Here is a 14,824-nt window from a genome sequence, read left to right as displayed (position 1 = left end):
GGATCACCAGTACTTCTAGTAGAGAAGAAAGATGGATCACTAAGGATGGTTGTTGATTACAGAGGATTGAATGAACTGACCATCAAAAACAAGTACCCACTGCCGATGATCAATGATTTGTTTGACCGCCTGCAAGGAGCTAAGGTATTTTCCAAGATCGATCTACGATCAGGATACCACCAGTTAAAGATTCGAGAGCAGGATATACCTAAGACGGCATTTACCACCAGATATGGATTGTATGAGTATACCGTTATGTCATTTGGACTGACTAACGCACCGGCCTATTTCATGAACCTGATGAACAAAGTGTTTATGGAGTTTTTGGATAAGTTCATCGTGGTGTTCATTGATGATATTTTAATCTTTTCCAAGGATGAAGAAGAGCATGAGGAGCATTTACGATTGGTACTGAAGAAGCTCAGAGAACATCAGTTATACGCCAAGTTCAGCAAATGTGAGTTTTGGCTGAAGGAAGTTGGATTCCTTGGACATGTTATTTCTGGAGAAGGAATAGCAGTAGACCCTGCCAAGGTTGACACCGTGACAAGTTGGGAATCACCCAAGACAGTTGGAGAAATCCGGAGTTTTCTTGGACTTGCAGGATACTACCGGAGATTCATTGAGAATTTCTCAAGGATTGCTAAGCCCATGACTGAGCTATTGAAGAAGGACACCAAATTCAATTGGACTGAGGAATGTGAAGCTAGTTTCCAAGAGTTGAAGAAATGATTGGTTACCTCACCAGTGTTGATTCTGCCAGATCAACGCAAGGATTATGAAGTTTATTGCGACGCTTCACGTCGAGGACTTGGAGCAGTGCTTATGCAGGAAGGAAGAGTTGTGTCATATGCTTCACGACAACTTAAACCCCATGAGAAGAATTATGCTACGCATGATTTGGAATTAGCAGCCGTGGTGCATGCATTGAAGACATGGAGACATTTTCTCATCGGAAACCATTGTGAGGTGTACACGGATCACAAGAGTTTGAAGTACATTTTCACGCAGAAGGAGTTAAATCTCAGACAGAGGAGATGGTTGGAGCTCATCAAGGATTATGATATGAGATTGCATTATCACCCTGGGAAGGCTAACGTAGTAGCAGACGCGTTGAGCCGCAAGAGTCATGTTAACACCCTCATGACCGGAGAGTTACCTCAGGAGTTAGCCGAGGACCTACGCGAGCTATGTTTGGAGATAGTTCCAAGAGGCTATTTAGCGACATTGGAGATTCAGTCTACCTTGATGGAAAGGATCAGAGAAGCTCAGAAGACAGACAAGGAGATTGAGGAGATAAAGGAGAAGATGAGCAAAGGAAAAGCCAAGGGATTTCGTGAGGATGAGCACGATACCTTATGGTTCGAGGACCGCGTATATGTGCCAAATGATCCAGAGATCAGGAAGTTGATTTTGCAAGAAACTCATGATTCACCGTACTCGATTCACCCAGGGAATACCAAGATGTATTTGGATTTGAAGAATACTTTCTGGTGGACCGGAATGAAGAAGGATATTGCGGAGTATGTAGCAGTTTGTGATGTATGTCAGAGAGTGAAGGCAGAGCATCAGAAGCCAGCAGGATTGCTACAGCCATTGCCGATACCCGAATGGAAGTGGGACAAAATAGGCATGGATTTTATCACAGGATTACCCAGGACTCGTTCAGGCTATGACTCGATATGGGTTGTAGTCGACCGTTTGACAAAAGTGGCTCATTTCATTCCAGTGAAAACCACTTACACCAGTGCTAAGTTGGCAAAGATATACATGACCAGGATCGTATGTTTGCATGGAGTTCCGAGGACCATTGTATCAGACAGAGGAACCCAATTTACCTCGAAGTTTTGGAAGCAGTTACATGAAACGTTGGGAACCAGGCTGGAATTTAGTACAGCATTTCACCCACAGACAGATGGACAGACCGAGAGAGTCAACCAGATTTTGGAGGACATGTTGAGAGCATGTGCACTAGATTATGGATCTAGTTGGGACGACAGTTTGCCATATGCGGAGTTTTCGTATAACAACAGTTATCAGACCAGTTTGAAGATGGCCCCTTTCGAAGCTTTGTACGGAAGGAGGTGTAGAACACCGTTGTTATGGGACGAAGTTGGAGATCGTCAGTTGTTTGGACCAGATTTGATTAAGGAGTCTGAACAGAAAGTGAGGTTGATTCGCGATAGGCTCAAGGTAGCCCAGTCCAGGCAGAAGAGTTATGCTGATTCTAAACGAAAGGAGACCGTTCACGAAGTCGGAGACAGAGTGTATCTTCGAGTATCACCACTTCGAGGAGTGAAGCGTTTTGGAGTTAAAGGAAAGTTAGCGCCCCGTTTTATCGGACCTTATAGAGTGTTGGAACGTATGGGAGAAGTTGCTTACAAGCTGGAATTGCCCGAAGGACTGTCTGGAGTTCATGATGTATTTCATGTTTCGCAGTTGAAGAAGTGCCACGCAGAGATGGCTGAGATACCACTGAGAGATACTGTGCCACTGGAAGCGATTCAGTTGGAAAGTGATTTGACTTATGAGGAGAAACCAGTGAAGATTCTCGAGTATGCCAGCCGAGTTACCCGCAGCAAGGTTATCAAGTTTTGCAAAGTTCAGTGGAGTCACCACCCAGAAGATGAAGCCACCTGGGAGCGAGAGGAAGATCTACGGAAAAACCACTCCCACCTATTTTCTAGCCAACCCGAATCTCGAGGGCGAGATTCATCTTAAGGGGGGTAGGTTTGTAACATCCCAAATTTTCAATTTGGAATGTTATACATAGATCATCATTGCATATCATGTTTTTGTTGCATTTTGACAAAATCCTCGATAAATCCTAAGCAACTCAAGGACCCTCGGAGAGAGTTGGGGATTTTCTCGAATTTTCAAATTTGATTTTTCAAACGAGGATTGTGGTTTTAATTATTTTTCTCTCCGGAAAAATATTTCATTTTAAATAAATGAGAGGAGATAATATGACTTCTCCAAAACAATTGAAATACTGGAGGAAAAATGTTAAAATCATTATTTGGAATTTATTTGGATTTTATTTGCAATTTTTATTGCATTAAAAATATTGCATGTTTTCAAAATATTTATTTTGGATTATAAAAATGTTCACCCTATTCTAGATTTTCTAACAAGACGGGGAAAATTTATTTCATATTTTTGTGATTTTTATTTATTTTTCTACGAATTATTTTCCGCGGAACTTATTTTAAAAAAAAACGTCCGCGCGCCGACTGGGCCAAAGGCCCAGCCGACGGCCCGCCTCGCCCCTCTCCCTGCACGGCCGCCGCGCCGCCGTGTCCGCCATGGACACGGGAGCCGCCCCGCTCACCCGCCCCTTCCCCAAGCCACCGGAGCACCCCCCTCCCCTTTATATACCCCTCAACCCCCCCCTCTCTCATCTAGCCGCCACCGCTCGCCTTGCCCACCGCCGCCGCCGCTCGCCTTGCCGCCTCCGCCGCCCGCACTCGGGAGCCGCCGCCGCCGCCGGTTGCCGCCGCCGGAGCCGGCCCCTTGCACCCCCCCTCCCCGAGCCCCGCGCCCCTCGCCGCCCCTCGCCCCGAGCCGGAGCCCCGCTGGAACCCCCACTCCGACGAGGTACTGCCTACCCCGTTCATCGCCGGTTTTATTTAAAAAAACCCTTCGATTAAAAAAAACCCTAGATCCGTTTTTTTGGGTTTTATTATTTTACGAGCGTTCACTTAACCGTTCGTTTTAACGAACGCGTTCGTCGGTTTTTCTCTGTTAACGAATGTCCGTTATTTAACCGTTCGTCCGTTTTTCTTTTTTGTCGGATTTTTCTCGTTATTTTCTCAGATTCGATTTCTGATCGAATCTTCGATTCTGTTTAACTTCTCGCTCATTTATCGGAATCAGGCGATTCAAGCGCCTAGAGTTTCGTCTCGAAATTCTCTTTCCGTTTAACCTACTCAAACAAGTTTTTTCTACAGTAAAATTTGACCTAGATCCAGATTAGCAAACGAAGTTTCTTTCTTTCGCCGTTTGACTTTCGTTGCTTCTTTCGAGTTGATTCTTTTTGCAAACCGGAGTTCTTAAGTTGAACTTTCTGGTTGGATCTTTCATTCGAGTTTTACCTGTGCATTAGATGAGTACTGATTGTATGCTTGTTTGTTTGCGATAGAGTACCCGGAGTGGGCCGCTTGTTACTTCGAATCGCTAGGTTTTGCGGATCATCAGCAAGGCAAGTAACACCTTGATCATACCCCGTTCATACCCAGTTTTTATTGCATTAGATCTGTTTTCCTCAAACATTGCATGGTTAGGATCTAATTAAATTGTGGGTATTGGGAAGTAGTTGAGGTAGAACCTATTACCTGTTTTCTATTCAAACCCTCGGGAGTTACTTCTACGTTGCTTTTATTATTGCCATGCTATGCTCGTAGACGTGGATTGGGTTTGAGTGAAATTCATGACAGATGTGAGATTGTTAATTAATGGTTTACTTAAGGTGGCAACTTAAACTCACATCTGGGTGGATTGAGGTACCTGGGTATTCCAGGATTGCCTGTTTTTCTTTTGGACCGCCACCCAGGTTCAAAGGGATCATGAGATTATTCATGCTAGAAACTTCCGTGTGCAGCCGCAAGCTATTATGGGCTCTAGCATAGTTGACTAAGTTGTGTGAACTCTTACAGTGGTAGACTAGCAGATGTAGGGGAAAGTAGGTGTAACTTTCTACCCATACGTAAGGTGCAAACACTTCTGAAAGACTGTGTCTTGGTGATCCGTTACTCAAACACCATGTAGTGCGAGTAATCCAACGGAGGAGATCGAGTCTTGTGGGGAAAAGTGCACAAACCTCTGCAGAGTGTACAAACTAAGCATGGTTAGTCGTGTCCCCGGTTATGGACAACTTGAGTATCTGGTACTTGGATTATCATGTGAATCTCAACACTATGTTACTTCTAATTAATTTTGTTGGGTTATTGATGACTTTTTTATTGGGATTGAGATGCTGTCAACCATCTCAATGTTTCACAACCACCATGATAGTTAAATAAAATTTATTCCTTTGAAGTAGGATAAAATTGGCTTTTCGCAAAAACTGTAACCATAGAGCTTTCCACCAGCCATATATGCATGTAGTATAGCATTGTTATTCATTACTCTCTATGTGTTACATTGCCAGCATATTCTATGTGCTGACCCGTTTTCGGGCTGCAACGTTTCAAGTTGCAGACTTTTCAGACGACGAGTAAGATGCCTTAGGTCGTGGTCTTATACTCAGTGATGCCGCTGGAGTTGATGGACTCACTTATCTTCCAAGTCTTCCGCTGTTATCGTTATTAGATGGCCTTAAGCCATGCTTATCATACTTAATCTCTTCGGAGATATTCGATGTAATTAAGTGTGTGATTGCCACTCTGTTATAAATCCTCCATTTGTACTGTGCGTGTCAGCATTACTGATCCAGGGATGACACTGGTGCACAGCAGCACAGACCATTTGAGGTCTGGTCGCTACACTGCCCCAAGTATTTGGCGGAAAAGAGGGATGGCAAGGTTAACAAAGGTATATGTGATATACAAGTTATTGATGTGTACCTTACCAATGCTCGTAGTAGCACTTGGGTATTTGATACTGGTTCTGTTGCTAATATTTGCAACTCAAAACAGGGGCTACAGATTGAGCGAAGATTGGGTAAGGACGAGGTGACGATGCGCGTGGGAAATGGTTCCAAAGTCGATGTGATCGCCGTCGGCACGCTACCTCTACATCTACCTTCGGGATTAATATTACACCTAAATAATTGTTATTTGGTGACAGCGTTGAGCATGAACATTATATCTGGATCTTGTTTAATGCGAGACGGTTATTCATTTAAATCAGACAATAATGGTTGTTCTATTTATATGAATAATATCTTTTATGGTCATGCACCCTTGAAGAGTGGTCTATTTTTAATGAATCTCGATAGTAGTGATACACATATTCATAATGTTGAAGCCAAAAGATGCAGAGTTAATAATGACAGTGCAACTTATTTGTGGCACTGCCGTTTGGGTCATATCGGTGTAAAGCGCATGAAGAAACTCCATACTGATGGAATTTTGGAATCACTTGATTTTGAATCACTTGGTACTTGCGAACCGTGCCTTATGGGCAAGATGACCAAAACACCATTCTCCGGTACTATGGAGAGAGCAACAGATTTGTTGGAAATCATACATACAGATGTATGTGGCCCGATGAATATTGAGGCTCGTGGCGGATATCGTTATTTTCTCACCTTCACAGATGATTTGAGCAGATATGGGTATATCTACTTAATGAAACATAAGTCTGAAACATTTGAAAAGTTCAAAGAATTTCAGAGTGAAGTTGAAAATCATCGTAACAAGAAAATTAAATTCCTACGATCTGATCGTGGAGGAGAATATTCGAGTTACGAGTTTGGTCTACATTTAAAACAATGCGGAATAGTTTCGCAACTCACGCCACCCGGAACACCACAGCGTAATGGTGTGTCTGAACGTCGTAATCGTACTTTATTAGATATGGTGCGATCTATGATGTCTCTTACTGATTTACCGCTATCGTTTTGGGGTTATGCTTTAGAGACGGCTGCATTCACTCTAAATAGGACACCATCGAAATCCGTTGAGACGACGCCTTATGAACTTTGGTTTGGCAAGAAACCAAAGTTGTCGTATCTTAAAGTTTGGGGTTGCGATGCTTATGTGAAGAAACTTCAACCTGATAAGCTCGAACCCAAATCGGAGAAATATGTCTTCATAGGATACCCAAAAGAGACAGCTGGGTATACCTTCTATCACAGAACCGAAGGCAAGATATTCGTTGCTAGGAATGGATCCTTTCTAGAGAAGGAGTTTTTCTCGAAAGAAGTGAGTGGGAGGAAAGTAGAACTTGATGAGGTAACCGTACCTGCTCCCTTATTGGAAAGTAGTTCATCACAGAAACCGGTTCCTGTGACGTCTATACCAATTAGTGAGGAAGTTAATGATGATCATCATGAAACTTCAGATCAAGTTGTTACTGAACCTCGTAGGTCAACCAAAGTAAGATCCGCACCCGAGTGGTATGGTAATCCTGTTCTTGAGGTTATGTTACTAGACCATGACAAACCTACGAACTATGAAGAAGCGGTGGTGAGCCCAGATTCCGCAAAATGGCTTGAGGCCATGAAATCTGAGATGGGATCCATGTATGAGAACAAAGTGTGGACTTTGGTTGACTTGCCCGATGATCGGCAAGCCATTGAGAATAAATGGATCTTCAAGAAGAAGACTGACGCTGACGGTAATGTTACTGTCTATAAAGCTCGACTTGTTGCGAAAGGTTTTCGACAAGTTCAAGGGATTGACTACGATGAGACCTTCTCACCCGTAGCGATGCTTAAGTCCGTCCGAATCATGTTAGCAATTGCCGCATTTTATGGTTATGAAATTTGGCAAATGGATGTAAAAACTGCATTCCTGAATGGATTTCTGGAAGAAGAGTTGTATATGATGCAACCGGAAGGTTTTGTCGATCCAAAGGGAGCTAACAAAGTGTGCAAGCTCCAGCGATCCATTTATGGACTGGTGCAAGCCTCTCGGAGTTGGAATAAACGCTTTGATATTGTGATCAAAGCATTTGGTTCTGTACAGACTTTTGGAGAAGCCTGTATTTACAAGAAAGTGAGTGGGAGCTCTGTAGCATTTCTGATATTATATGTGGATGACATATTGCTGATTGGAAATGATATAGAATTTCTGGATAGCATAAAGGGATACTTGAATAAGAGTTTTTCAATGAAGGACCTCGGTGAAGCTGCTTATATATTGGGCATCAAGATCTATTGAGATAGATCAAGACGCTTAATTGGACTTTCACAAAGCACATACCTTGACAAAGTTTTGAAGAAGTTCAAAATGGATCAAGCAAAGAAAGGGTTCTTGCCTGTACTACAAGGTGTGAGATTGAGTAAGACTCAATGCCCGACCACTGCAGAAGATAGAGAGAAGATGAAAGATGTTCCCTATGCTTCAGCCATAGGCTCTATCATGTATGCAATGCTGTGTACCAGACCTGATGTGTCCTTTGCTATAAGTTTAGCAGGGAGGTACCAAAGTAATCCAGGAGTGGATCACTGGACAGCGGTCAAGAACATCCTGAAATACCTGAAAAGGACTAAGGATATGTTTCTCGTTTATGGAGGTGACAAAGAGCTCATCGTAAGGGGTTACGTTGATGCAAGCTTTGACACTGATCCGGACGATTCGAAATCACAAACCGGATACGTATTTACATTGAACGGTGGAGCTGTCAGTTGGTGCAGTTCCAAGCAAAGTGTCGTGGCGGGATCTACGTGTGAAGCGGAATACATAGCTGCTTCGGAAGCAGCGAATGAAGGAGTCTGGATGAAGGAGTTCATATCCGATCTAGGTGTCATACCTAGTACATCGGGACCGATGAAAATCTTTTGTGACAATACTGGTGCAATTGCCTTAGCAAAGGAATCCAGATTTCACAAGAGAACCAAGCACAACAGAAGACGCTTCAATTCCATCCGGGATTTAGTCCAGGTGGGAGACATAGAAGTTTGCAAGATACATACGGATCTGAATATTGCAGACCCGTTGACTAAGCCTCTTCCATGAGCAAAACATGATCAGCACCAAGACTCCATGGGTGTAAGAATCATTACTATGTAATCTAGATTATTGACTCTAGTGCAAGTGGGAGACTGAAGGAAATATGCCCTAGAGGCAATAATAAAGTATTACATATTTCCTTATATCATGATAAATGTTTATTATTCATGCTAGAATTGTATTAACCGGAAACGTAATACATGTGTGAATACATAGACAAACAGAGTGTCACTAGTATGCCTCTACTTGACTAGCTCGTTAATCAAAGATGGTTATGTTTCCTAGCCATAGACATGAGTTGTCATTTGATTAACGGGATCACCTCATTAGGAGAATGACGTGATTGACTTGACCCATTTCGTTAGCTTAGCACCCGATCGTTTAGTATGTTGCTATTGCTTTCTTCATGACTTATACATGTTCCTATGACTATGAGATTATGCAACTCCCGTTTATCGGAGGAACACTTTGTGTGCTACCAAACGTCACAACGTAACTGGGTGATTATAAAGGTGCTCTACAGGTGTCTCCAAAGGTACTTGTTGGGTTGGCGTATTTCGAGATTAGGATTTGTCACTCCGATTGTCGGAGAGGTATCTCTGGGCCCACTCGGTAATGCACATCACTATAAGCCTTGCAAGCATTGTGACTAATGAGTTAGTTGCGGGATGATGTATTACGGAACAAGTAAAGAGACTTGCCGGTAACGAGATTGAACTAGGTATCGAGATACCGACGATCGAATCTCGGGCAAGTAACATATCGATGACAAAGGGAACAACGTATGTTGTTATGCGGTCTGACCGATAAAGATCTTCGTAGAATATGTGGGAGCCAATATGGGCATCCAGGTCCCGCTATTGGTTATTGACCAGAGAGGTGTCTCGGTCATGTCTACATAGTTCTCGAACCCAAAGGGTCCGCACGCTTAAAGTTATGATGACAGTTTGTGACGCCCCCGATTTGACCGTACACTAATCATGCACGCAAATGTGTATGATCAAGGTCAGGGACTCACGGGAAGATATCACAACACAACTCTACAACATAAATAAGTCATACAAGCATCATAATACAAGCCAGGGGCCTCGAGGGCTCGAATACAAGTGCTCGATCACAGACGAGTCAGCGGAAGCAACAATATCTGAGTACAGACATAAGTTAAACAAGTTTGCCTTAAGAAGGCTAGCACAAACTGGGATACAGATCGAACGAGGCGCGGGCCTCCTGCCTGGGATCCTCCTAACTACTCCTGGTCGTCGTCAGCGGCCTGCACGTAGTAGTAGGCACCTCCAGTGTCGTAGGTGTCGTCGTCGACGGTGGCGTCTGGCTCCTGGGCTCCAACATCTGGTTGCGACAACCAGATAGAAAGGAAAGGGGGAAAAGAGGGAGAGAAGCAACCGTGAGTACTCATCCAAAGTACTCGCAAGCAAGGAGCTATACTACATATGCATGGGTATATGTGTAAAGGGGCATATCAGTGGACTGAACTGCAGAATGCCAGAATAAAAGGGGGATAGCTAGTCCTGTCGAAGACTACGCTTCTGGCCATCTCCATCTTGCAGCAAGTAGAAGAGAGTAGATTGAAGTCCTCCAAGTAGCATCGCATAGCATAATCCTACCCGGCGATCCCCTCCTCGTCGCCCTGTTAGAGAGCGATCACCGGGTTGTATCTGGCACTTGGAAGGGTGTATTTTATTCAGTATCCAGTTCTAGTTGTCATAAGGTCAAGGTACAACTCCGGGTCGTCCTTTTACCGAGGGACACGGCTATTCGAATAGATAAACATCCCTGCAGGGGTGCACCACATAACCCAACACGCTCGATCCCATTTGGCCGGACACACTTTTCTGGGTCATGCCCGGCCTCGTAAGATCAACGCGTCACAGCCCCACCTAAGCACAACAGAGCGGTCAGCACGCCGGTCTAAACCTATGCGCGCAGGGGTCTGGGCCCATCGCCCTATGCACACCTGCACGTTGCGTACACGGCCGGAAGCAGACCTAGCCTAGTGGCGTTCCAGTCCAATCCGGCGCGCGCCACTCAGTCGCTGACGTCAAGAAGGCTTCGGCTGATACCACGACGCCGGGATACCCATAACTACTCCCGCGTAGATGGTTAGTGCGTATAGACCAAATGGCCAGACTCAGATCAAATACCAAGATCTCGTTAAGCGTGTTAAGTAACCGCGAACGCCGACCAGGGCCAGGCCCACCTCTCACCTGGGTGGTCTCAACCTGCCCTGTCACTCCGCCACAAAGATCCACTTGCGGGTACTCCTACGAGCCGACCCGACTTTAGTCATCACATGTGTCATGTATGTAGTATATAAGTATATACCCGTGATCACCGCCCAGGTGATCACGGCCCGATAGTATAGCACACCAGACGGACAAGAATGTAGGGCCACTGATGGAAATCTAGCATCCTATACTAAGCATGTAGGATTGCAGGTAAAGGTAACAACAGTAGTAGCAAGGATAGGCTATGCATCAGGATAGGATATCGGAAAACAGTAACATGCTACACTACTCTAATGCAAGCAGTATAGAGAAGAATAGGCGATATCTGGTGATCAAGGGGGGGGGCTTGCCTGGTTGCTCTGGCAAGTAGGAGGGGTCGTCAACTCCGTAGTCGAACTGGGCAGCAGCAGTGTCGGTCTCGTAGTCTACCGGAGAGAAGAGGGGGAAGAAACAGTAAATACAATGCAAACATAAGCATGACGATGCGTGACACGACAATGAACGGTGCTAGGTGTGTCCTAACGCGACAGTAGGTGGTACCGGCGAAGGGGGGGAACATCCGGGAGGTATTCCCGATGTTTCGCGTTTTCGGACAGACGGACCGGAGGGGGAAAGTTGCTAGTTCGATAGGTTAGGGAGGTGTGGTGGACGAACGGACTGCGTATTCGGATTCGTCTCGTCGTTCTGAGCAACTTTCATATAGAAAACATTTTCATCCGAGTTACGGTTTAAAAGATATGAATTTTCAAAGATTATTTGAATTTCTGGAATTATTTAATTAACAGAAAAGGGATATGACGTCAGCATGACGTATGAGTGACGTCAGCGGTCAACAGTCCGGTTGACTGGTCAAAACTGACACGGGGGACCCACCTGTCATAGACAGTGGGTTAACAGAAGATTAAACTAATTAATTTTTAGTTAATTAACTACTGGGCCCACCTGTCAGTGAGTGATTAGATTAATTAATTATTTTTATTTATAAAACATTTTCCTTTTCTTTTTCTTTTTTTTTTATTTTTGCGGCGGGGCCCGCATGTCAGTGGCTGGGCCTGCCCAGTCAGCACGTTGACTGGGTGGACCCAGTCAACGGGGCCCACGGGCCCACTGGCAGTGGCACTGGGAGGGGGGGGCCAGGCCAGCCACGTCGGCGGCCGGCGCCGGAGCGACTCCGACGAGCCAAACGCGGCGGCGCGGCTCGGGAGGGGCGCGGGTTTCACGCACAGGGGGTCTGCGGGGTCGTGGCGGGGCGCGTTCGACGCGGCTCGGCGCCGCGCGTCCAACGGTGGTGGCCGGAGGGGCTGGAACGGGCGGGGGGCGAGCGCTTCGAGCTCTCCGGCGGCGAGGTGCTTCGGGCGAGCAACGGCAACGGTGGTTCGGCGCGAGATCGGGCAAGCGGAGGAGCTGGGGAGCATCTACGTGCGGTGGGGAGTGCTGCGGGCTTGAGCCCGTGACCAAAAGGTCACCGGAGACCCGCCGGCGGCGAGCTCCGCGGCGCGGCGTTCGGGCGCACGCGGGGAAGAAGCTAGGGGTCGCGCGAGAGAGAAAGGACAGGGGAGGAGGGGGGAGAGGCTCACCGCGCGGCACACGGAGGCCGGTGAGAGCTTAGGAGCAGCAGGTCGGCGCCGGGGAAGAAGGGGGTCGCCGGCGTCCGAAGTTGAAGACGAGCTCGGGGAGGCCGTTGCAGTGGCTCCGAGCTTCAACGGAGAGGCGGAGGTGGTGTAGTCGAGGGCGGCGACGGCGTATGACACGGCGAGGTGGCGATTGGGGCACGGTGGCCGTGTGAACGACGGGAACGGCGGCGAGCGCGTCGGGCGTGGGGAAGAAGAGAGCGGCGCGGATCTGGGGGGGAAGAGGGAGGCGCAGGGGCCGAGAGGTGAGCGGGGTGAGTGGGAGAGAGGCCCGAGGCGGCGGGGGGGTGCTGGCGCCCTTATCCTCCCCGTCGCCGGTGAGGTGGTGCGGCGGGGACCGGCCCCTGTTCCGACCCCGGTCGGGGGAACAGGGAAGGGGGCGAGGGGGAGAGGTGGGCTGGGCCGGGGGTCGGCCCAGTTGGCCAGGGGTCCAGTGGGGGGGAGGGCCTTCTCCTTTTTTTTTTCTTTGTCTGTTCTATGTTCTTTTGCCTTTTCTTTTTATTTGTTTATTTTCTTTTCTGTTTTATTTCATTTAAAAGTATTTAGGTATTTTATAAAAATGTGTTTTCTCCACCATAATTACCAGTGTATTATTTGGCACCCACCGAACATTTTTGTTCAAATTTTTGAAAACTTTTATTTTCCACTTTGATTTTAATTGAAGTTTGAACTAGGAGTTTGAAAAGAAATTTGATGCAATTGTGATCAAGCCCTGTTTAGCAACATGATTAGCTTAATCTCAGAGAGTTACTGTAGCATGATTCTCGGGGTGTTACACAGTTATATTATGAGTTTATATGTTTTGATGTACCGAAGGTTGTTCGGAGTCCCGGATGTGATCACGGACATGACGAGGAGTCTCGAAATGGTCGAGACGTAAAGATTGATATATTGGACGACTATATTCGGACACCGGAAGTGTTCCGGAGAAGTTTCGGATTAAACCTGAGTGCCGGAGGGTTACCGGAACCCCCCAGGGAAGTATTGGGCCTTGGTGGGCCTTGAGGGGAGAGAGAGGGCAGCAGCCATGAGGTGGCGCGCCCCCTCCCAAGGGGAGTCCTAGTTGGACTAGGAGAGGGGGGCGCAGCCCCCTTTCCCTCTCCCTCTCCCTCTCTTTCCTTCCCCCCCTCTTTTCCTAGTAGGACTAGGAAAGGGGAGTCCTACTCCTACTAGGAGGAGGACTCCCCCTCTCTCCTTGGCGCGCCTAGGGCAGCCGGCCTCCCCCTTGCTCCTTTATATACGGGGGCAGGGGGGCACCTGAGAAGACACTGGATATACGATATTTTAGCCGTGTGCGGTGCCCCCCTCCACCACATTACACCTTGATAATACCGTCACGGAGCTTAGGCGAAGCCCTGCGTCGGTGGAACATCATCATCGTCACCACGCCGTCGTGCTGACGAAACTCTCCCTCAACACTCGGCTGGATCGGAGTTCGAGGGACGTCATCGAGCTGAACGTGTGTAGAACTTCGGAGGTGCCGTGCGTTCGGTACTTGATCGGTCGGATCGTGAAGACGTACGACTACATCAACCGCGTTGTGATAACGCTTCCGCTGTCGGTCTACGAGGGTACGTGGACAACACTCTCCCCTCTCGTTGCTATGCATCACCATGATCTTGCGTGTGCGTAGGAAATTTTTTGAAATTACTACGTTCCCAACATGAACAAGGCAGTAACTTGGAAAACCAAGTATGCCACTGGAAATATGAGATGATTTCGGTCGAAATCGATATAAAGATCACCGGAAACGGATGCACGGTTTGCAAATGGCGAGCAAAACAATAATGACACGATTCTGCGATTAACAGCATGATAGCAACTAGAATACATCAAGTACCTATCCCAAAGCACCCCAACATAGCAACAAAGCATATGGAAGTAATCTACAGGAGATTCTTGACAAAAGATGAACACTGAGCTACAGCTAGAACACAATATAACAGGTTCAAACAAGCATGGCAAAAGTGCAAAAGATATCAGCTTCACAGACTTGGTGAAAATACTGAACATGGCATAAACAGCATCAGGTAGCAGCGTTCAGAGCAAGCAAAACACATGCTACAGGAAGTTAACATATCAGAACAAGGCATGGAATGAATCTAATAAATGCATAGAACAGAAGTCCCTTACTGATCATGAGCCAAAAAGGATCATAAGATATGATGGCACCCATGTAAACATAGCAAGTTTCTTTAACAGGTTTCAGACTTGGCAGAAAACAGAACATGGCATTAACAGAATTATGTAGGCATGTTTGTGAGCTTGATTCACTCATCACAAAGCAATGCATGTCAAAACAAGCATACCTACAGCAAGATGGCATGTTTAT

This window comes from Aegilops tauschii, chromosome 1, assembly GCF_002575655.3.
Source record: "Aegilops tauschii subsp. strangulata cultivar AL8/78 chromosome 1, Aet v6.0, whole genome shotgun sequence".
Lineage (NCBI taxonomy): Eukaryota > Viridiplantae > Streptophyta > Magnoliopsida > Poales > Poaceae > Aegilops > Aegilops tauschii.
This window is presented reverse-complemented; position numbering follows the sequence as displayed.